The following is a 22,145-nucleotide window of genomic DNA, read 5'->3' on the forward strand; positions in this document are numbered from 1 at the left end:
GCTCAAACCAAAACCCAGGAGCCAGATTCTCAGAGATTCAGGGCTTTGGGGACTCCACCACCTAGATCCAAATCTCAATATTCTGGTTTATCTTTTATCTCTAAAATGGGGTGAAGTTCACTGTGTCTGTAAGCGTGTACAAATGTATGTGTGAGAGAATGGGGTTGTGCGTGTGTGAACACGAGTGGGTGTTTCTTTACAGCCTCAGCTGAGATCTGCTCCTGAATTTTGACTCCCTTCATTTAAGTGGGACTGTCAGAATAGAGGTGCTGCTGCTTTCAGTGTGTGTTGGTGTCCATGTATGGATTATGGTCCTGTGTGTGCCTGAAAGACAATGCCATGCTCTGGGTGTGTGCGCAGGAAAAAGAACTGCTGGGGTTATTTTGAGGCATGATACGTGTGCTAATTGCTTAGTGTAAATTAGAACATGCACTTTCTTTGTTGGTTGTATATCAGACAAAAAAGTGCTCATAGGAAAGCTGAAAAACTGTAGTTTCATATTTCTTGCACTGTACAGTCCTAATGTTGTACAGACAGAGACGGACTGAACTGGCAAGTGATGAATTTGTGTGAGAAACTGTCTTTTTTGAATGACTTTTTATGCCTACATTTGAATACAGCCTCTTACAGCAGAGTAGGTTCAAATAATGAACTAATAGTGAATGTTAAAGATTTAGGGAATTGTCTGTGAACTTTTGACCCTGGGAATATAAGGAGGTTTGCTTTTCAGGAGAATTAGTCTAGCTGGGCTAATGGGTGCCAATAAGGGGCTGTAAGCAGTGTGTCAGGGACCAAATCTTTTAATTAACCGCTGAGTGAAAAGTAGTTTGGGAAATGCAATAAGTCAGATTCAGGTCAGATCAAGCAGAATAATATGTGGGCAAAGATGAAATTAACATACTAGGAAATGCAAGCTGAAAATCTCCAAACTTTCCTTATTAGACTGATAGAAAATGGGATTTACTTTGATTGCTTCAAGGAAACGTGGCACCTACTTTTACTGACTCGTTCTAGCAAGATTTAGATTCTCCTGGCCAATATCATCTACAGATGAAAAAGATTAAACTGGATTAAACTGGAGACATACTATGGTCCAGCTTTGAAATGACTGTGACTTGTGGTGCAGGCTGGCTCGGCTCTGGCCTGTGCTCCAGTGGTTTTGTTCAAGTCTGAGTTGCCCACAAAATTACAGCAAGGATTAAATTGCTAGTGAGATACTGCCTCTTGTCTTCCTTGACAAATAGTGTTGTCTCTGAGCTTCTTTGCATTCTCAATTTTTCTGAGTCTCCTGTCTGTTGCTTTGACAGTGACATTTCAACTTCTCAGGGAGCAGTTTGTCTTTTTGTCCTGTGCTTGTATCATCCCTGTCACAGCTGTGTCATGAAATCATAGAATTGTTTAGGTTGGAAAAGACCTTGAATATCATCAAGTCCAACCCAGCACTGCCAAGCCCACCACTAAACCATGGCCCCAGGTAGGACCACATCCACATGACTTTTAAATCCCTCCAGAGGTGGTGGGTCAAGGTGAGCTCCACTAATTATTAACACAACATAGAAAATTGCATTCAGTATTGTCCTGTAGATGGAAGGATCTCAATTTTAATTCTACCTTATTAAAAAAATTAGTAGGATCAGAACTACATCTGGAGAGTTTGGAAGGTAAACCAGTGCCTGTCAGCGTATCATTGTAGAGTAAGGTTTAAATTATTAGCTTAATTCACATCTAATAGGATTTTAATCCTATTCTGATTGTTCTCTGTGCACAGAAAGTATTATTTTATAGAAGGGCTATGCCTTAAATTTTGGTGTGGAAAGCTTTGAAATTAATGGAAAAACTCCAAGTAAGCTTAGTGGGCTTTGAATCGATCAATTTTGAGTCTTTTCCATCAACACTAAAATTCAGATATGCCTTGAAAACTGTGATTGTGGGTCCCTAATTTCCTAAGTATCATTATCAACAAAGATAATGTGGCATCTGATCTGCCAAATAACTTATTCAAGCCTTCACTAATGTCTCAGTCATCACAAACTACTTAAGTAATTTATTTAATTGGAAACTGCACTAATTTCAGTGTTACACGCACTGCAGAGTAGTGAGGGATTCCATAAGATCAGAACAGCTTCCCAAGCCCCATCGCATTTCCTCCTTGCTTTCTGACTGGCTTGAGAGTTGCAAAGGTTAGCTAGGATAATATTTTCTTTCTTCATAAGTGTTGCAAGGTGCACGTCTTGCCAAAAAATCAAAGGGCTAAATTGAATTCACTGACTTAAAAATCAGTCCTGCTGTCAGCTACAACACGTTTAATTGTTCTGTCTGTATGTTGTTGGGCTGGAACAGTTTCAAACATTCTACCAATCATGAGCAGGAAAAAAAAAAATCATTAGAAAATCAATTTCTGCTTAATTGAAGATCTTTCTTCCAAACGGGAATGAAGCAAGATTTATAACCTCGGATTCACTGACTGTATAATGATGGCACTTGAGCTTGTCAAGGTTTTTATTTGGTGGCATGGACAGCATTTACTTTTCCACCTGCTGTGGGTCAACACAGTGAGGAGCCTGGGGAGCAAAGGGCTGTGGTACGAACTGGGGGATGCACAAGAGGCTGTGTTTGCAAATCCAGGGTGGGAAATAAGGCATTGTACAGGGGGGAAGCATAGCAGTAGAAGGGAATTTCAAGTACATTGTTTATTTATACGTTTCTCCTGCATGTTGTGAGTGGAAATTACAATGACTGACTCTTGGAGACGCCTCTTTGGCATCTGACTGCTGATGCCAACTCCAAGGAAATCCTGTGTCCCATTGCAGTTGGGACAGTTCATTCTCTGCTCCCAGAACAAGTGTTCACAAGGGTAAACTCCTGTCACTACTCAGGCTGAGAGCTTTGCCACTGATTTCAGTAGGATCAGCATTTCACTTCATCTGAAAACTTGTAGCGTAATTTTCTTCTGTTGAAAACTGAGCAAATCACAATGTGGTTAAATGGCAGCAGGCAAGGAAAGCATAGGAAAATGGAAAACTGATAAGAAAATTAGACTTGTTGTGACTGTAGATCCTTTCCCCTTCCTGGACCTCCTTTAAGTTCAAAATGAGTGGAAGAGAGTTGTGGTGTAAATACCAAGCAATAGCTAAAAGTGAATTTACCAAAGTTCAATAAACATAAAAATGATGAATTTAGATGTCATGTAATTAACTCAGAATTACATGAGCAATAACCAAGTAATTACACCTTTAATAATGCATTAAACTTGTCAGGAATACTTAGTCATTCAACTAGAATTTAACAAGATAGCCTATAGCAAGTTACAGTAATTAGATATCACTACTGAAAACATTGACAGTTCCTAATTGATACCTTTTATTATAAAGTTAAATGCCAAACATTTCTTTTGAGTGCATTAAGGAGTAATATGAGCTGTGTTTAAGACCATGCTGCCTACTCTTATAAATTGTATGCAGGTATAAAAAACCAGCAACAAACAAAATCCTAAAAAAAAAAATATGTATCAGCTAAACCTATCAATCGCTTACACAAATGGGGTTCAAGGTCTCACTCCTGTGACTTTAATTACAACCTAAGAGAGTCTGCTCCCTGGCAGGTCTGTCAGCAGCAAAGGGAAAAGAGAGATGGAAGAAAAAACTTTGTGGAACAGGTAAAGAGAATAACATTTGCATCACCTGGAGGGTGCAGGTCTTCATGGGAATAAGGCGCCCTGCAGCCTCTGCAAGAGTAGAGCAGGGAAAATAAGCAACCTGAGGACTTGGGCTTGCTAACAGCTAAATCAGATTGTTTAGACTACAGGAGAAAGGGTTTTGGAGAAAGAAATTGAATAGAGTTGAAACTATGTGTTTACTTGCTGCTTCTAAATGTGGGAGATGTTTCTGCTGGTTTTATGTTGTTCAGTCTATGCACTCGGCAAATAATTTTTTTCTTTTTTTTTTTTTCATTGTAACCATGCCAAAAAGCAAAGTTTGTTCCAAGGGAAACTGAAAGAATAATGTAAAGAGAAAGCAAAAAAAGAAATATTTTTGTCAACTTTAAAAGTAGTTTTTCTGAAATAAAAACGTATCTTTTCATTCTATTTTATAAAACAACTTTTAAACCATTTCCTTATTTATAACAATAATAACCACATTTTGTCTGAATTCAGAAAGATTTTTGTTTTCCTAAAGTTCATCTCTTTAGCAAATTTCTTGAGAGAGAAAGTTTGCAATCTTACTCTGGATAGGTACTGGAATCTCTGATGCTTAGTGGAACCATCTGTACTTTAAACCAAACTAAGCAGAGATTGATGGTGTCTGTGTGGAGCAGTAGAGATCAGCTGGAATCATCACATACCTCTTCTGTCATTTCTTTTTTCATCTGTATAATTACAAGTCTTATCAGGCTGCATGCTGAGCTATGGCTGATTGTCAATAAGACCTCTCTTGATTGCATCGTATATAAATATTCCATGTCAATCTTGCAGGATGCAATTCCAGGGGCCAAACAATTGTACCTCAGTCCGTGGATACAAGGTCCTGGCCTTTTTTGTTACACTGATAATCAAATTAATTCCTAAGAGAGAGGCTCACAGATACCAAGTGGTTAATTCCCCTGCACCCTTAATGCTTCTCCTCTGCTCTGGTCTGTGGTGGCTCTGCTGAGCCCTCCTCTCCAGATACATAAGATTATTCATGAAAATGAAACTACGGCATTTATGTTTACATGATCCTCAGTCAGTTGCATGGCAACTGGAATTGTCCTTACTTTTATGCATATTAAAAACACTCAACAGGTACCCTTTCAATAATTAATTGATAATGAATGTAGAGGCTGTAGAATGCTTTATCCAATGTGTTTAGGCTTTATCCAGTGGTTAAACTGGATAAACAAGCTTTATTTTTCTTGTTAGGACTTCTTTCAGAGGAGATGCCATGCGCTGTACTCAAAAACACCAGGCAGTAAACAAAACCCAGGAGGAGCTGAGTGACCTGGGCAGTGTCAAGGCCAGCCAAGTGCGTGTGTTTGCAGGGCACAGGACAGAAACTCTTGGGCAGAGCAGACTTCAAAATCTATGCTATGAGGGAGGCAGCAGCACTTTTCAATCCATTTTCACCACTTCTGATGCTCCTGGCACCCACCCAGTGCCTCTTTGGACTCCCCCAGTGTGCAGATTCTTCCTCAAAACTGTTGACACCAGAACAGCAATGCTGTGGCTTAAAGCAGCCCTGCAGGGCTTTCTCTCCTCTCTTCAGTGCCTATGACATAAAGGGTTTCCATTGCATGGAGAAAGTGAACACTTGTAGACTCAATAAATATTTTTCTTGTTCCTTCTGGCTTTTTTCCTGGCCTGGTCCAGAGGAAAAAGAAAAGAAAAGGTCAACTCAGCTGTGTCTGCATCAGTTGGCAATTTCACTTCCCTGTCATACCTTTGGGCTTCTCTCAATAGAGATTTGGTGTTCCAAAAACTGCACTGGCTGACACTGGGCAACCATTCTTCCTTGTTAGGAATGTGAGCAGGATTTTTCTAAAAAAAGAGACAAACATCTGTTTTCTGCATGGTTTTTATGCTTGTTTTAACATAAGATGAAGTAAGAGGTTTCTTTACTCTCCAAAGGTCGTCTTCAGCCTTGTTTAATTGGACCAGAGCCCTGAGGGGATGCTCGTGCTGTGTAGAAGAGTTGTACACCTGATTGTTTGGCCTTGCCAGCACTCCCTGAGTTCTCCAGTGAAGTCAGGCACTGCCTTGCTTGCCCCCTTGTCTGGAGCATATCTTGAGTCAGCCCTTTGTCCCAATGAGTATCTGCTCACAGATCCACACGTGGGGGGCAGAGGCACAGCGGTCTCGGTGTCCTCACTGACCCTGTGAGCAGCAGCAGCACGTGCAAAGGATTTAGCTGATGCTTCTTCCTTCCTGTCACCACTAATGTAACAGAAGAAGTCAATCACGTTGTTCTGTTCACATATGAAAGCCCTCATGTGTGTGCATTTATATCCGCGTAACACACACGAACCCCTTCTCTGCTATGGAGGCTCTTCTGTCAAACATGACTTTGGGGTTTGAGGTTCCTTAAAACGAGGTGTTCTCAGCAGCTGGGATGGGAACCCACAAGCCAATCTGCATATCTGTTCCTGCAGCCCCTCAGGTGGGGGCACAGTTACCATGGCTGCAGGATGCAATCATGGCAAGTCATATAAATGAAGGACACTATTGATTGTTCATTTTTGCACACACCATTACATGCACACACTTCTGAAAATAAGGCTCGGGGCATAATTGGTTGCCAATGGAGCTTCACCAAGTTGGCTGCATACATTTGGTTTCCCTTATTTTTACATTTTAGAGAGCTGTTCATGCTGATTCACAGAACCTGTCTTAGGGCCTTGAATTTCCTCCTAGATGTGTTTCTCTCTGCATTGCTCTTGTGTTATGTACCTGAAATAGATGATGTGGTCAGCCTTTTAGATATGCTGGTTGTGTTCTGCTTTAGCTCTACAAAGCAAGGAATTGAGTGTTCCCCCAAAAGGCTTCCCAAGTTTGTTGCCAGAAACGAAAGCACAGGAATTTCTTGAAAGCTTGAGACAAGATATGTGTGGAGGCAAATTTAACTAAGTTGATGAGTTTACTGCTGAGCAAGTTGCTGGGAGAAAAAAGCAGATCCTCTCTTGAAATCCAAAGATTACACAGCATATTGAGGACTGATACTGAGGGTGGGCAGTTGCCTTGGGTGCTCTCCTGGCCTCTTCACCAATGTGAGCAACCCCGAGCACCGAGGCACCAGTGTTGTCCCAGGCTGCCAACTGATGAAGTGACAATGGGGTGTGATAATTTGCCAGCCAGTGCTGGATTCCAGAGCCACTGCAGCCCATTAACACTTCCTAACAATCCTTTATGGCTCTGCTTTGCTGAACCTGAAAGGCATTAGAGTAAGGGAAAGGTGAAGCCCATATGAAGTCATGAGTGTTCCTGGGCTAGCAAAATTAGAGGCTTTCAGATGATTTTTTGGAGCCAGTTTGAGGCTGGGAGACATGTGGCTAAAGAATTTTCTTCATGTGAGCCCAGCATGTTGTGTATGGGCTTTACACGAGGGGAGAACCTCTGGGCTGCTGCTCGAGTGACCTGCTCATCTTCCCTGACGTGGAGAGGAGAAGGGGTACAGTGAAGTAGCACCTAAGTATTTTTTATAATAACTTTTAACTTTAAGTGCTGTAAACTCTCAGGTCCATCCTTTTTTTTTGTAGTAGTAATAGTAGTAATTTTGTTGAAAAGTCATAGTTTTGTGATACTTTCTTAAATATATTTTTAATCTAAGCTTTGTTCACTCAGAGGTTTTACTCAAGTAATGCCAGCAGGGGCTGTGGTAGCAGTGAGGGAGGCTTTGATGGCTGTGCTGGGAAATGTTCTGTTCCCCCAGCCTGCTGCTGCTCTCCAGGTATTTGCTGCAGTGTCCTGGCCCTGAGAGTTTTGGTGATACATCTGGGTGGCTGTGAAGGAGGACAGTAAATATGTTGGAGTGGAACCCCTATAAAAAGGATTTGGTTTTAGTCCATCCTATTTTGTTGCAGGCAGTTAAATGGTCAACATGAAGATGGGAATATCCAAAGGAATTAAGAGATAATGGGGGAAAGAATGTCTTAATTAAGACATCCTGCCACTTCTATCATTGTAGTCATGAAAATGGTACATAGAAGAGTTTCTCTAGAGCTACAAAAGTTAGTCCATAATTTTTATCATATATTACCTGTATTTTAGCTGCTGTATGAATTATCCTTTAATTATGTGCACTATATAATAACCTAGATAGATAGATACACCTTAACTATTATCTTTTGCAAATGGTGCAGGAGCACTGGGCCGGTGCATTACACTACAACTGAAGCAATCAGGCTGTAGATGTTTAGTCTGGAAAGGTCCAGAGAATATATTTCCCATACCACCTACTCACCACAAAATGTTTCCAGTGACTTACTTAAGACCTAATGAAAAAGATCAAAAGGCTTGTATTACACTAGAGGAAAAGAGCAGGAGAAGTCGAAGTCATCAGCAGTGTCCTAAAGCCTGGGAACTGCAAGTAACTTGCTGAAATTCCCAGGAAATCCTGGGATGCTGGTAGTGGAGGTAAAAATCTTCAGTGATTGCTATCAGTAGGGCTTGGAGGAAAGTTCTGTCCTTAATCCAAGATCTTGTGATGAGCTGAACTCAATGTACACAGGTAAGATATTACCAGAGAGTAAATAGTGGCTCTAGTGTTACTGTAGGTCCTGATTTGCCCTTCTTGGTGTCCTATTCTTGTTATGGATCAGTGGTAAGCAGTAAAAGTCCTCAGTTTCTCCCCGTTTGTGATCCTTGCAGCCAAGTAGTGGAAGCCCTGAAAGATGGGATTAACCCAATGTAAAGATGAGATGGGCATGCTGTGAAAAGATTTGAAGTTACATATTTATTATGTCCTTATTGAAATGAGTAACCTTTTGTTACAGGATGAGAGAAGTGAAGTTAAGATGACCTGGCTGGTTTATAGTTGTGTAAGTACACAGTCTGCACAGATATCCCTGCTTTGGATAGCAACGGGAGTTTTCAGTGTCTACCAAAATCTAAATTTCAGTCTTTGTCATATTAAAGCCTGGACTCAGCAGATCCCTTCAGCATTGTTTTGCTTTCAATTACATTATGCACAAACTGGCTTAAATGCTTTGGACTCCCCAGTTTGATTCCAAGTGAGATAGAAAATGGCAAAATTTAGAATATGGAACCAATAGGTGCCCTAATCCCCTGATGTCCTTGGTGCCAAGTTGTGTTTCAAATCTGGCCCACGTGCAAAAGATCCTCTTCCCATTTTATAGTTCATTTAGTCAGGGGTGTTTTTGACAAAAACCAGCAAAATATCCTGGAATTACCTAACGTGCTTGCAAGTGATTGTCCAACGGCCTGTGCAGTGTTCCCATGCAGGGGTTATATAAAAATGTTCTGTTGCTATGTGAACTGGAGGTTTGTTTTGATGTAGCATCAATACCCAGGAGGGGAGAAAGGGGTGGGGGGAGGGAAGAGAAGGGAAGACACTGGCATAGTGCCAATCTCTGGAGTTTTTAGTCATGATAAACAGCTCACAAGGAGTCAGCATGACCCGCCAAGTAAACCCAAATGCTCTCAAAGAGCCGTGGGCTTCAGATATTGCTGACAGACAAGTATTCCTTATCAGCCTTTTTGTTTAAACACACAGGCAGAGCGTGCACACGTAGGAGATCTGCAGCAGCAAGGGAGAAGCAGGCCAGCAGAGAGGACTGCACTGGCAGATAATGTCCACCCAGATGTCCACAGCTGATTTCCACCCACTTTGATTTCTGCAGAAGCTTTGCATTTCCCCTCAGCTACAGACACAGGTCACAGTAGATCCCCTCTGCTGCTGCCTGTGGTGGATGAGTTGCTGAGTACAGCAAAGGCCTCTTTGGGTTCTGAAGGGAGGAATTCACATTCAAAACTGTTGACTGAGATAGAGGGGCCCATGCTTCTGTTGTACCTGCATCAGAGGCAGAGCTTCTCTGCATTTGGGCTGGTTTCTGTTTTGTCCTGCTTTTTGGGTTTTCCTGTATTTGACTCAAGTGAAAGGTTTGGGATGTATGGCTTTGAAAATGGATTTCATATTTATTTCTGATATTTTTTTCTCCTCATGCGCTCTCTCCTAGAAATTGTCAATCTTGTTCTGATGGGCAGGTCAAGACATGAGTTCAGTGGTGGTTTGGGGAATGCTTGTGCACCACTTAGAACTCCTGCCTGATTTTATGGAAATCTGTGTGTAAGTGCAGCTCCCACAGTGCATCGAGCAGCCCTTTGCTAACAGAGACTGTAATGCACTCAATTTACACTTGCAGGAAACAACTACAGGGACAGTCAAAGATATAATTAATGTGAAGTAAGTATTCCCTGGCAGAACAGTCTTAGGGAATTGATGAAGCTGAAGAAAACTACTTTTCTCCGGTTACTCTCAGAGGGAATTTCAAAGCAATGGAAAATGTTCAGGAGAGTATTCAAATGTAAGAAGACATGTTAGAAAGATCCTACCCTTAACTGAAAGTGAACCATTCCAATCCTCTAAACCTAAAGAGAATGAAACAAGATAGATTGAGAAATTAAAAATGTCAACCAGAGACAAAAGATAAAGGGATTGAATCATGAGTCTTCCAGTGTTTGGATGAGTGTAATCATCTTTCCCTTATCCTCTTTGCTGTGTATACAAAGGACAGGTGATGGGGGAAATAAGAAGGATATTACAAAGCATACGTAGTCACAGGACATTTGAAAACACAAAGTATTTTAGTAGTAGCAACTGTGAGCAGAGTGGATTAAATAGGTGCTTTGGTGAATAGCTGAGTTAAATGATCTGCAAGCCCAGAGCTGTGAAGATAGAGCCCGGTATTGGTGGCAGTGAGACGGGGTGAGCTGGCAGGAGACATCTCTTAGGGGAGTGAAGGGAGCAGGAGAAACGCTTGGAACAAGCTGTGCCTTGTATCCCTGAGACTGCATGGAATGAGCTGGAGCCTCTGCAGGGTGCAGCGAAGCTCTGGGAAGCAATGCTGGCGTGGGCTCCAGGAGTGGTGCAGCTACATCAGCTTTGTGCCGGGGATGAATCGCTCAGCGAACCAGTGGGGCTGATTAACACCAGGCTGGGGAAGCTCTTCTCTTTCTGGGCTGGAATGAGCTTTGTCAGAGTTAGTGAGGGGTTTTGTGTGCTGTATTTTGCTTTAAGGTGTTGAAGGGTCTTGGGGACTTGACTGTGGACTTGTATGATCAGGCTGAGTCCTCTGTGGTTCCCATGAAGCACACGGAGTTAGGGGAGTAATACCTTATGGTAAGCACAATGCAGACACAAGAGTTAATGCTTCCAGTCCATACCTGGTTTTTGACTTGACTGACTTTGTCACATTATTTATCACTCTGTGCATCTGTAAAATGAGGAGAGGTGGCAGCAGGTATCACCTTTCTGTGTGATTGGAGAGAAGTGGGAAAGAGATTGGAGAGATGGGGAAAAGGAGAGTCTAGGAAACAGGTTGATGCAAGTGGGTGAGGCTTCCAGAGATGAGGAGGTGGCTTATCTGATGGGGTGACCAATTGCTTCCTCTCTACTTAATTATTGTTGCTATCAATGTGAAGACCCAACAGCTGAAATACATATTTGATTTTGTGAGTGGGACTTAAGTAGACAGAAAATCAAATTGGAGCCAAGAACTAGCCTGAAGGCAGGCACATCCTAATGCAAAAAAATTTTTAAAGGGATTTGAGCATTCCCTGTGGCGCAGCTTCCTTGTCCTGCTGCTGCTGATGCAGCATGGACTGGTTTCCCCCAATTTCCAGGAGACCAAAGAAATAAAATACTGTTCTGTCAAAACCGAAGTGCCTCTGGGCAGCAGATGAGGCAGATTTGGAGCTCTCTATCTTTTATTGGTTTTATTTATTTTTTTTTCCCTTTTCCATCCTGCATTTGCTCTTTAAGAAATTGTCATTGAGGGGGGAGAAGGCAAACAAAAGTTGACTTTTGTTAAGCGGTGGAGACTTGGCAGTTGTGTGGAGGTCATGGTGCTCAGTCAGTGTCAGCCTCCATTCCCCAGAGTTGTATCCTGTAATGTATTTATTTATCATTACAGACGGCCAAAATTTTTTTTTCCCCTTTCAGTTTGTTCTGTCCAAGGCCGCAGGGTTCCGACAGAGATCAACAGCATTCCCGCAGTGATGAAGCAGCTCGTCAAAAGCTGAATTAGATGTTAAATCTTTCTGAAGTGGGGAGGAGGAGGAAGGAGGGGAATCACATTGTGCTAAGAATTTATCATGTGTTGTTTCCTGTGAGATAATGTATAGGAGAAGATTTGTTATGGTGCAAGTTTCAAACTGCTGTTTCAGGGCTACAGTGTCTGCCAAGCTTATGATGTATTTGATCTTTTCTGAAAGTCCTTCTTTTCCTTTGCTACCTTCTGTTAAGCAGACTGTCTTCCAGGCAGGTAAACACTTAAAATGCTCCATCTATGGGAACATGTAGAGGTAAGCACCAAAATTTGCATGGATAAGAGGAATAAGCAGAAATAAGCTAGATTAGACTCTGAAGTCCAGGTGAGGCTCCTGCTCTGGGCAGAAGGTTGGATACTCAAGTCAGCCCTGAGCTTTGCAGTTGGGTATGTTAGACAAGTTGTGCAGGTGTGCCTTCTTGGGGAAACCTATGAATTTTGGTACGGACCTTGAGGAAAGCAAGGCCTTGCTTTGCAAAGGTGCTGCAAAATGTGCCCAGCATTACTTAAAGCCCAAAGAAGCAACAGCCTGATGGTGCTTCTGAAAACATTTATTGAACCATTCTGCATCAGTGACCCTCTCTTACAGTGCAGGTCACTTTCTTGAGCTTGCACATATTTAACATGGTGAAAATACTGTTTATGTTCTTTGTTTCCTCATGGTCCTTTTATCCTCGGAAGAACACAGAGTTGAGTCTCATTTATTCTTTCTGATATTCTGATATAATATATAACTGCAGTTGTTGAAAGGGCAGTCCATGTCCCTTATTAATGGACTCTAAAACGCACCCCTTTTAATCTAAATTGAGAGGGGGAAAGTGTCAGAAAGATTTTTCTCCCTGAATAAGTATGCTGGTGTAAGAACATTTGGGGTAAAATAGTTTTGCTCCAATTCCCCAATAAAATGTCAAGTGCAATGATAGAAGAAAGGGCAGTCCCGAAGTTTACTCAAAATTGTTTTGTTCCCAGTATCTAGGTCAAGATATTTCTGGTTTGCTTGAATCAGACTGAGTTTCCACAGGTCTTAAATAACACTGTTAATATTATAAGTGGTTTAGTTATCAGGCAGGAAGGAAGCTTATTGATCAGCAGGAAAAGCACTGTGTGCATATGAGCCATGTCTTCCTGCCTGGCTTTAATGAATCTGAAATCCAACAGCAGACATGGAAAGTCCCTTGTGCTGAGGGATGTGGGAAGGAAGTTTGTAACACACCTGCCTCCTGCCTCAGCTGCTGGCCTGGTCTTTACCAGAAGCACCTGAATTACCCTCAATATAACTTTTCCATAAAGCAATCCTGAAAGTATGATCCACTGTGTACTCTGCTTAGGAGGGAGTGAGGTACAGGGGGAAGTCACAAATTCAGCCACTGTTGAATGAATTGGGGCCCCAAATTTGGATTTGAACCCAATCTTTTTGCTATCAAAGTGTTGGCTTGGCCTCTGGACTAGGTGAATTTGCTTGTCAGATGCTGGTTCCCTGCTGAATATCCCTCTGGGGAAAACACATGACTGGTTTAAGCCACTAGGCTCAGAAAACTCAAGCAGATACCAAAAGAGTCAAGGGTGAACAGTGACTTTGGCACTACAACCCCTTAACCTCATCCAGAATTTGGGACCTCAATCAGCTACTCAGGTCTCTCAATTTGAGTACAAGGGACTTGGAGGTAAAATCCAGGAAAAAAGAAATTCTGACTTTCCTAGGCTGTTCTAAAAGGAACTTCAGTCCATCCTTCCTTTTAGAGGTTTGTGGTGTTGCCAAAGAAGTTCAGGGTAATCTGCCTTTGCTCAAAGCAGAAAGGTACATAAGTTGTGACATGATCTGTCATAAGAATGGCTCCCATCTTTCACATTATATTATTTACAGAAAATAGGGCAATAGCAGGAATCCCTGAGTGAGCATCATCATAATGAGATGGAAGAAAATCATGGTGTTTTCTCTGCCCATTCACCCAATGAAAGTTGAACCCTTCCTGTGAAGCAGTGAGGTTTTGACAGGAGGAGAGGAGAAGAGCAGGCATCCAGAGAATTGCAGCACCTTTCTAGGATATGGGAAGTGTTAATTTGAAGCTGTCTGGTTGCGAAGTGGAATTTCTGCAGGAGTGCAGGAGCTGCCGAGTAGTTCAGTGAAGCATCAGTGGCATTTCTGTGGTGTGGTTTGGCCTGAGAGGAGACCCAGCAGTGGGCTCTGGGAGGAGCACACCCCACCTGGGAGTGCTTGGCACTCACCTGCAGCTCCTGCAAGGCTTTGAGGGAGATGAATGCCTGCTTTGTGGAGTGCAGGCAGAGCTGGGCTGAGCTGGGTGTGCAGCCCAGCTCAAGTGGAGACATGCCCAGATGCTGAGCTGCTCAGGGAGCATTGCTGATGGAAACAAGGATGCATAAAGGCTTGGGGATTGGGAACATCGCCTGTTCCAATGAAGGCAGCCACGGGGCAGGTTGTGTGAAGTGGCTGAGCTGCTCTGACAGTTTGCTCCTGCCAAAAGAGAGAAATCTCTCTGTCCCACCCAGCTCTTGGTAGAGCTTTGCTGAACCAGTTCACCACACTGAGTGCAGCAGTGGGGAGCTATCAGAGCAAGTATCTCGTGGGACTTCATCCTGCCAGGTGTTTGCAGAAGGTCACAATGAAGCAGCAAAACGAATCCTTCTCTGCCAAGCAGTTTTATTTACCATGTGTTCCTCTTTGCAGTTTCTGAAGGATCTGGAAGAAATTACAAGAGTGACAGTTGTGAGAGGAACGTACTCCAGATTGGCGGGGTTAGTTTGTGCTTTGTTACCACATTGCCTCTTCCTAGCAAAGTGGATGTGCTGGTGGTATTCCTGGATTTCTTGAGCTCTCATGCTAAGTCTGGTAAGTGTGGAGAAAGGGAAGAATGAGCATCATAGAGGAAATAGCAGTTTAGTTTTTGGTTTTTTGGGGTTTTTTTTCCTTGTTTTTGTTATTTGGGGTTTTTATTTGTTTTTTTGCAGACCTGTGTTTCAGGCTGGAACATGCCCCTGTAGCCCACTTGGACAGGAGTGTTGTATTGCTTTTCCTGGTTCTTTATTTGTTCTATATTCCTTTCTGTTGTATCAAACTGCCCAGCCTGTGTTTTGGGGAGAATCTGGTCCTGCCTCTGACACTGCAGGTGACATAGCAAAGCCTCCCAGTAAAGGAGTGTAACTGTCACAATAATGTGTTTCCAGTGCACAGAAAAGAAATCCAAGAGAAAAGTGACATGATAAAAGATAAGCTGTGTTAAACAAAGATGTTTTCTGTGTATCACACCCAAACATGGTGTATTTCGTAGTACAGCAGAGCACACTTCATCAGAATCCCAGGGAAGAAGCAGACCTGCTAAAAGAATAACATTTTGGTGCCAGGGAAATTATGCCTTTAATAGATCTCTGCTGTATTTTGTAGAGAGATTTGCACCTACATTCAGCCTTGGCTAAAATGTGATGGCAACATGTTGTAGGAGCCAGTTCCTCCTCAGGGCTTCCTGTTACAACAATGGAGCTGTAAATGGTGTTATGGAAGTGGCAAGTGTCAGAAGGCAGCAGGATGTCATTGCAGTTGGGAGGTGGTTTTGATTAACTGGCCCGTTCACATGCTGAGTTGTCCAGGAGAAAATCTGGTCAGGTTGCTTTTTGGATGCTTGGAGGGGAGGAAGTTTGACTGTGCTCTACATGCCTCATTGCAGTGGATCCTGATCCTTATCCAAATCTACTCTGGCTAGAGCAGAACCTCAGGGAAGGAGTTCTTTTTCCTGCATGCAGCGTCCCCACACCTCAGGCAGCTGCTGATGGGATGCAGCCCTTGCTGAGAGGCAGGGTGGATGGAAGGGACAGGTTTGGTCTTCCTTCAACTTGTCTCCTGCTGGCAATTCTTGTCCAAGAGGAACCTCAGCTCAATGTTTTGAATAGAAACCTTTCCGAAAGTTGCCAGCTTCAAGTGAAAAAGCATGGACATGGTGTTTTGGTTTTGCATAGATGTGTTGAAAAATATCACCTACAGCGTGTCAGTGACAACTGCTTGCAGCCTTTTGGGTGCTTCCTTTCTGCAGCATTCAAAAGGGTAAAGAGCTGATCCTCTGTCACTTCTGTGTTTACTTTGGAAGGGATGTTTCTCCAGGAGAATTGGGATTGTCTCTGAAGAGACCAAGCTGTCACTAAAAGATTTGTGCATTCTGACCATATGAGGAGAAAAGCCAATTTTACAAGGATATGTCTCCCTCCTCTGTCCCTGCCTCCCCACGTGTACCTCTCCCCACTCTAAAAGGAGACTGAAAGGAAAGAGGATGTTCAGTGGGACAGTGGATGGTGCTCTTGGCTGGTGCCAGCAGCAGAAGGACACAACCTGGCCTGCAGGGACCATCTGCCTTGTGGAAGAAAATCCTAATGGATTTGTTTTAATTTAGACTTCAAAGTACTTAGGTTGGTTTTCTCTTCTGCATTCTACTCTCTGAGTAACAACTTTACTTAATTTTCTGACTGTGGAAGGAGGAATTGGTTGAATGAAACTACTTCACAATGTATGAGTGGAGAAATCCCCGTGCCAGGGGGCCCTGGGGGCAGGTGCAGTGCATGGAGGGGAGCATTGGGCAGGGTGGGATGTGGATGCTGTCCGTGTCCATGGAGCGATGAGTGGGAGTTTCCAGTCCCAGCACTCACCAGTGGTGCTGCAGGACCTGCCCTGTGTCTGTGGGCTTGCAGGGGAGGCTGAAATAGATTCTTGGCATCAAGTCTTGGATCTTGGATTCTCTTTGCTTAATGGATTGCTCTGTCTCCCTAGTGATACTGATGCAGCTGCAAGCCACAGAGGCGTTTTGGCTGAAGTCCTCTTGGTTTAAGGGAGAAAATACTGGATAGATCTGCTCGGCAGCAGCAGGACTGAATGCTCTCTTTCCACCCTGACCTGGGAGAGTCCCAATTCTGCTGACCTGAGGGACACATCTCTTCATGTCCCAGGCTCTGGAGATGAGAGAAATAGTGTCTGCAAAAGTGTTTGGTTTATATAGAAAGATTTGAGGTCTCTGCCCAAGAGGCTTTTTTTGTGCCTTCTTTCCTTTTGAAAGTTACTAAGTTTATTTTTGTCTGTGTGAGTTGGCCTGTTTTTTTTAATATATGGGAAAGGTGACTAGAGCCCTGCATAGACACTTTTTTATATTTCATATAAACCTAAACAAATACATTAAATAAAGGTCCTTTCACCTCCAGCTTGATGGTTCAAATCCAATCGTGCTTGGGAACAGAAATGTTCAAGCAGTAAAAATAAAACATCTCCTGATTTATGAATAGAAGTGTCAAGCTTTGACTTGCTGTGATTACTGGCATCACATTATTTGTGAACGTTCAGACAACTGCCAGAAATCCACGAAACACATTTGTGAAGCCCAGAAGTTTCATAAACTTCAGCCTGAGTGGTTATTTGCTTTCTGGTGGATAAGTGGGCTGGCTAGAGTTGTATAACACGGCCAGCTAACTAATGCTCAGGTCTCATAGTAATAATAATGAGTGCAAAGCTCTTGTTTTTGTTCCACAGCAGAAGGTGGCAATTCTGCTCCACTTTACACCAGACAATTGCCATTTGCTCTGGGGAGTTGTTGTTACTGGTTTGAGGAAGCCAAGGAAGAGAGGATCCAACCTGACTTTCAAACTTCACATTGTTTCCTGGGCCAGCTGTTGGGGAGGAAAAAAAATCAATTATTTGCTTCAAGGCTGAATTGTTCTATTGGAGAAACCACAGCGGTGCTAACGCCAGGTAGTGCTTGTAGAGAACAGGAGGTGGTGGGAAGTGTGGCTGTGGTTCAGAGTTCTGTGCAAGGCAGAGCACATCAGCCACTCTATATTTGTACCAGTGTTCAAGTGCCTGAAAAAGCATGGGGATTTGGCGAATCCATATGGATTTCACACCAGGAAAAGAGATGCCACAGTTAAAGCCTAAATGCAAGGCATGATGGTGCTAAGATAACTCTCTCCCCAGCAGACCCTGCCAAAGGCCTACTTGTTGGGCATTCAAAGGCAACGAGGAATCCCAGGCTGTGGGAATCTTGGCTCAAAGCAGTAGCAAGACGTGGCCTGCAGTGTTGCAGAGCTACTCTGGTTCTAATTGTACATGATATTCTGAACATTTTTAAAGTGTTCTTTTCCTTTATGTGAGTCTTTATATTCTCTCACTGCTTTCTCTCCATCTGCAGAAAGTAAAATTTAGAAAAGGTTATTATAGCTGCTTTGTCACAATATATGGTACCTACATGGGGAAGTGACAGGATAGGAACAACGTGGCATCGTTTGCTTCTGCTACCACTCTGCATATGGGAGACTTTAAAACATTATTTGCAATTTCTGTTGGTATTATAAATAATAGATCAGGTCCACAATTTATTTGCTGAAAGTTCCAGCAGATGCGGTGTAATTAACAGACTGTAATCATTAGGTTTTGGAGAGAGGGTGACATATCAATTTTTAACTGTTCTTCCACTTAGAAACACATCCAAGTAGTGCTGCCTCCAGAGGGATATGCACATGGATGAATGCACTTTGTGCATGCCATTTTATATACATTCTCACTTTGCTTTCCAAGTATTAACATGTGTAAATCCCTTTGGCATGTGCAGATACGTGCAAGTGGGCTGTGCATCCATAGCATCTATTTGCATATGGAAGAAAGCATATGTGGAGTGGTGTGCACTGAGTTACACTTGCACTGAAGTCCTTTGAGTGTTTGACCTTACGAAGTATCTCTTCAAATTTGCAACTCAGTGATTTAGTTCCTTTTGCCTCCCAAATAAAGGCAGGGTGACTTCAGGTGGAGGAATAATGATTTTTTTTTTTTAGGAAATAAACCTTTGAGGCATACTGCTCAGTTGCCTTCCCTTTAATAGAGCAACATGAAAACCACAGAGGTGGCGAAACCGGTCTTGGTGGACAAATACAGGTGTAGCTCAGTGGTGCAGGTGTTGAGCTGGTACCCAAGTGAGTTCAAGTAATTACTGCTGGGGAGATTGTTCTTTCTACCCCCACAAGTAACCCTGTGGCTGCAGCACAACACCACGAGCTCTTTGCTGCTGTAGGTCTCATCTGCTCAACAGGCTTGTCCAACAAGTTGCATATGGCTCTCGGAGTCTTAAAGCAGGAAGGAGATCGTGGTGCTGCGCTGCCCATTCCCCACAGCAATGCAGGGCATGGCCCAAAGGAGCGAACCTCACAGAGGTGATCCAGCACAGTAATTGTAATTAGCTTCTGGCAATATTAATGCATGCATTTGAGTTTTGAGGGTGGTTGAAATAGACAAAGAAAGTTTTGAGAACTGCTTTTCCTTTACATTTTAGGAGGGCTTCTAATGATTTTGTCCAGTAGCTCCTAATTTATGCCAATAAATTCTATTCTTTGTGCATGGATGTAAATATGGGATTCAATATCTGAGATAATTTCCTTGAAATGCCAGTTAAAACCTGAGAAAATTCACTGGGGAAGCTGGTGAGGACCTTTTGGCAAAACATTGGCTTTTCCACCTCTAAACACCTACCATTGATTACTTACATGTTTGTTTGGGGTTTTTTTAAATGATAAGTAAACGTGAGCACCCCTGACTTCCCCCATGTAGGCAGTCTTGCCCACATGGATTTCTTTTTCTCTTCTTTTGGAGAAATCAAATGTTTCATTCTGTCTCTTACAGAGGCTCTAATTCAGCTTTCCTACTGTTATATCACTTTATTTAAGGACAGTGCAGGAGGCAGGAATCCGAACTGACTGCCTGATGCTTAAGAAGGTGAATAATGACTTGGAGAAGACCTGGTGCGTATCTTTTGATCTTTGGGCTTCAGACACCCCTTCACCCATAATTAACTCATGTGTTGACTGATCACCTGAGTGATCAAGGGAGACTTAGCATGTCAGTGGAAACCAGGGAACTATTACTCTATGGCAAAACAGCAATCAAGCCAGCTCGTCTATGATACAAATCAGATACCTGCAAGAACAAGTTGTGTAATGGCAAGCTGTGCTGGAGATGGATGATATCCTAAATCATTATCTTCGATAGCATCAATTATGTTTGCAGGGTAAGCCCATGCTATCCTCATGGCAAGCCCTGCATCCAGATAGCAGCAGCAGCAGCAACAACAAAAATTAAAATTACAGTACAAGTTTCTGATACTGAGGGACAGTGCACTATGCACGACTGGCCAATAAATCAAGACCATCCGTGGATTAGATGGAGGGGAATGGGAATGGTTATCATTCTGTTGGATAAAATGCACAGCTTAGGCTCTATAGATCATTTAAAATATATATGAATTTGAAATCAGCCAAAAGAAAACGTCAGGCATTTTTCTTCTTAGAATTATGGCATGTTTTTAAAGCCTAAGTGCTTTTCAGTACAAATTTTAGCATGTTTTGCATTCAAATGAAACATCTACTCTACATGTGAAGCCCTTGCACAGACTGCCTGTAAAAGTGGAGGGAATCACTGGATTTATAGGTTCTTTTGCACATTCTGTCAAAGTCAGCCATTCTGCCTAATGGAGCCCATGGAACAGGAAAGGCTTTCATTGCACAACTTTCTGTAAGAGACATAATGCTTGCTGCCTGACACATTGCAACGCGTAAACAAAGACTCGAAAGAAGTTTGTATTAAAAGAAGGAACCTCAACTGGGAAGGGATTAAGTTAATAACATTTTCTGTAATGTCTTTATCAGCATTTCTGTGGCCAGTTTGTGACAATAAACAGGAAAAAAAAAAGCTCATGTTCAAGATGGAACTAAATTTCAGGCTGGTATGAGTGATGTACCTCATAACCAGTTATAATTAGAAGGGAGGCTTCTTACAGCGCCGCTCCTCTATAAATCACATCAGATATTACTCCAACTTGTACAACAACCATGAAATATACTGTGAAATTTGAAGCTCATGAAAAATAGGTTCTTTTGTTGCAATCTCATTCTTAGAAAAGCTCTCATTTGATACAAGCTTATGCCTTTTTTGGACTGGTTTCTTAAAATTAAGGTAACCAGCTGCAATTCTGTAGAAAAGTGTTAAAATTTCAATTTAGTAAACTCTTTTTTATTTTCTATAATCACAGTTTGTGCAAGGTGAAAGCATTGCATGTTTTGCTACACAGAGTCCTTACTTGGAAGAGTCTATCAAAATATCTCAAGCGAAAGTTTTCTATAGCAGAAGCTTCTTATCAAGCACAATTTTACACTAAAGGAATTAGAAATAGGGGATGATAGCTGAATAGATGTGTATTTTCTTCTTCTCTTCTGAATGAGTCAACTTTGACCTGGTCTGGTGCTCACCTGCATTATTCCAGACGTGACCATGGAAAGTCCACAGGGAAAGAACCCTAGGGAAGAAGGTCTTGCTGGCTTGATGTCTGAAAACTAAACAAAAACCAAGTAAGATTCCTCAAGTCTTTCTCTTGTACTAAGTCTTTTTCCTATCACTTTTTATTATATTTTTAATAGAAAATGGATGAGTTTATTTTAGAAATGTTTTCTCTGAAAACCTATGAACCATTCAAGACTGTTGGCATGGTAGGGCTGTAGCTGCTTCTATTGATCCTAATTTAAAGCTGTAATTGCAAATAAAAACATCATATCCCCCAGCTACCTTAATTGAAAGGATTGATTCACAGGGGAAAAGCATGATAAGGACTTCTACGTGGGCCAAGTGCTTATGGGCATTTTAACACCCTCATTTTGGCATGGGTTTGTTCTTGTGTGGGAGAATGTCACAGACATTGAGGGCAATACCTTCACTCTTCTACTGTCTTACCTCATTTCTTGGGCTCCACTTGAAATAAAGCAGGGGACCTACACAAGACTCTGTAGGCAGCAGGAGGGTCCCTGGCTTGGCCTCCCAGATGTCAGAATTGCCTGGAGAAGCCACCTGTATATGCAGGTGTCCCTGGGATGTGCTCTAGTTGTGTGAAAAAAGGCTTACACTATGATTTGCTGTAATAAGAGTGAGATGGCATTGCTCAAGAGAACATATTCTGTCAGGCAACCCTCAAGCATGTGGGATGCACTTAGCTGCTTCAAAAATAAATCAGCATTTTTAAAGAATTAAACAAAACTCTTGTTTATTAGGTGAAATTATCAATTGTTTTGTCTTCCAGAGGTAAACAAAGAGCTGAGGGAGTCTCAGTCTCTCAATCTTATGACCTTATGGTCACTGTCCAAAATACCAGCAGTGACGTTCCACACTGGAGAACTAAGAAAAAGAAAAGCAGATATTCAGCAGGGTTAGCCCAGTGTCTTTCCAAGCAATCCCTTATTTTGACAAAACATTTCCATATGGGAAACACTCTCACTGAGCAGATACACTGAAAACAGTGTGGTCAGAGCTTTGCTGATATGCGCTGTTGAATACCCAGAATAGTTGAGAGGCTTCAGCAGAGCTGCCC

General features: G+C 42.4%; 1 long non-coding RNA gene across 7 annotated transcripts in view; it reads left to right on the forward strand.

Moving 5' to 3' along the window:
* Positions 1-22,145, forward strand: part of LOC121672860 — a 71,836-nt gene that overhangs the window by 23,878 nt on the left and 25,813 nt on the right. For 2 of the 7 annotated variants that reach the window (XR_006019017.1, XR_006019015.1), the window contains exons 1-5: positions 13,989-14,359; positions 14,444-14,605; positions 17,279-17,497; positions 19,459-19,533; positions 21,051-21,135. This is a non-coding gene — a long non-coding RNA (uncharacterized LOC121672860). Of the gene's footprint in view, positions 1-13,987; positions 14,360-14,443; positions 14,606-17,278; positions 17,498-19,458; positions 19,534-21,009; positions 21,136-22,145 lie in introns of those variants that run through there. The other 5 variants (XR_006019018.1, XR_006019021.1, XR_006019019.1 and 2 more) reach the window with 5 other exon arrangements.

Source organism: Corvus kubaryi, unplaced genomic scaffold (genome assembly GCF_017639235.1).
Source record: "Corvus kubaryi isolate FWS band 111438036 unplaced genomic scaffold, C.kubaryi_AGA036_p1.0 65015, whole genome shotgun sequence".
In the NCBI taxonomy this organism is placed as follows: domain Eukaryota; kingdom Metazoa; phylum Chordata; class Aves; order Passeriformes; family Corvidae; genus Corvus; species Corvus kubaryi.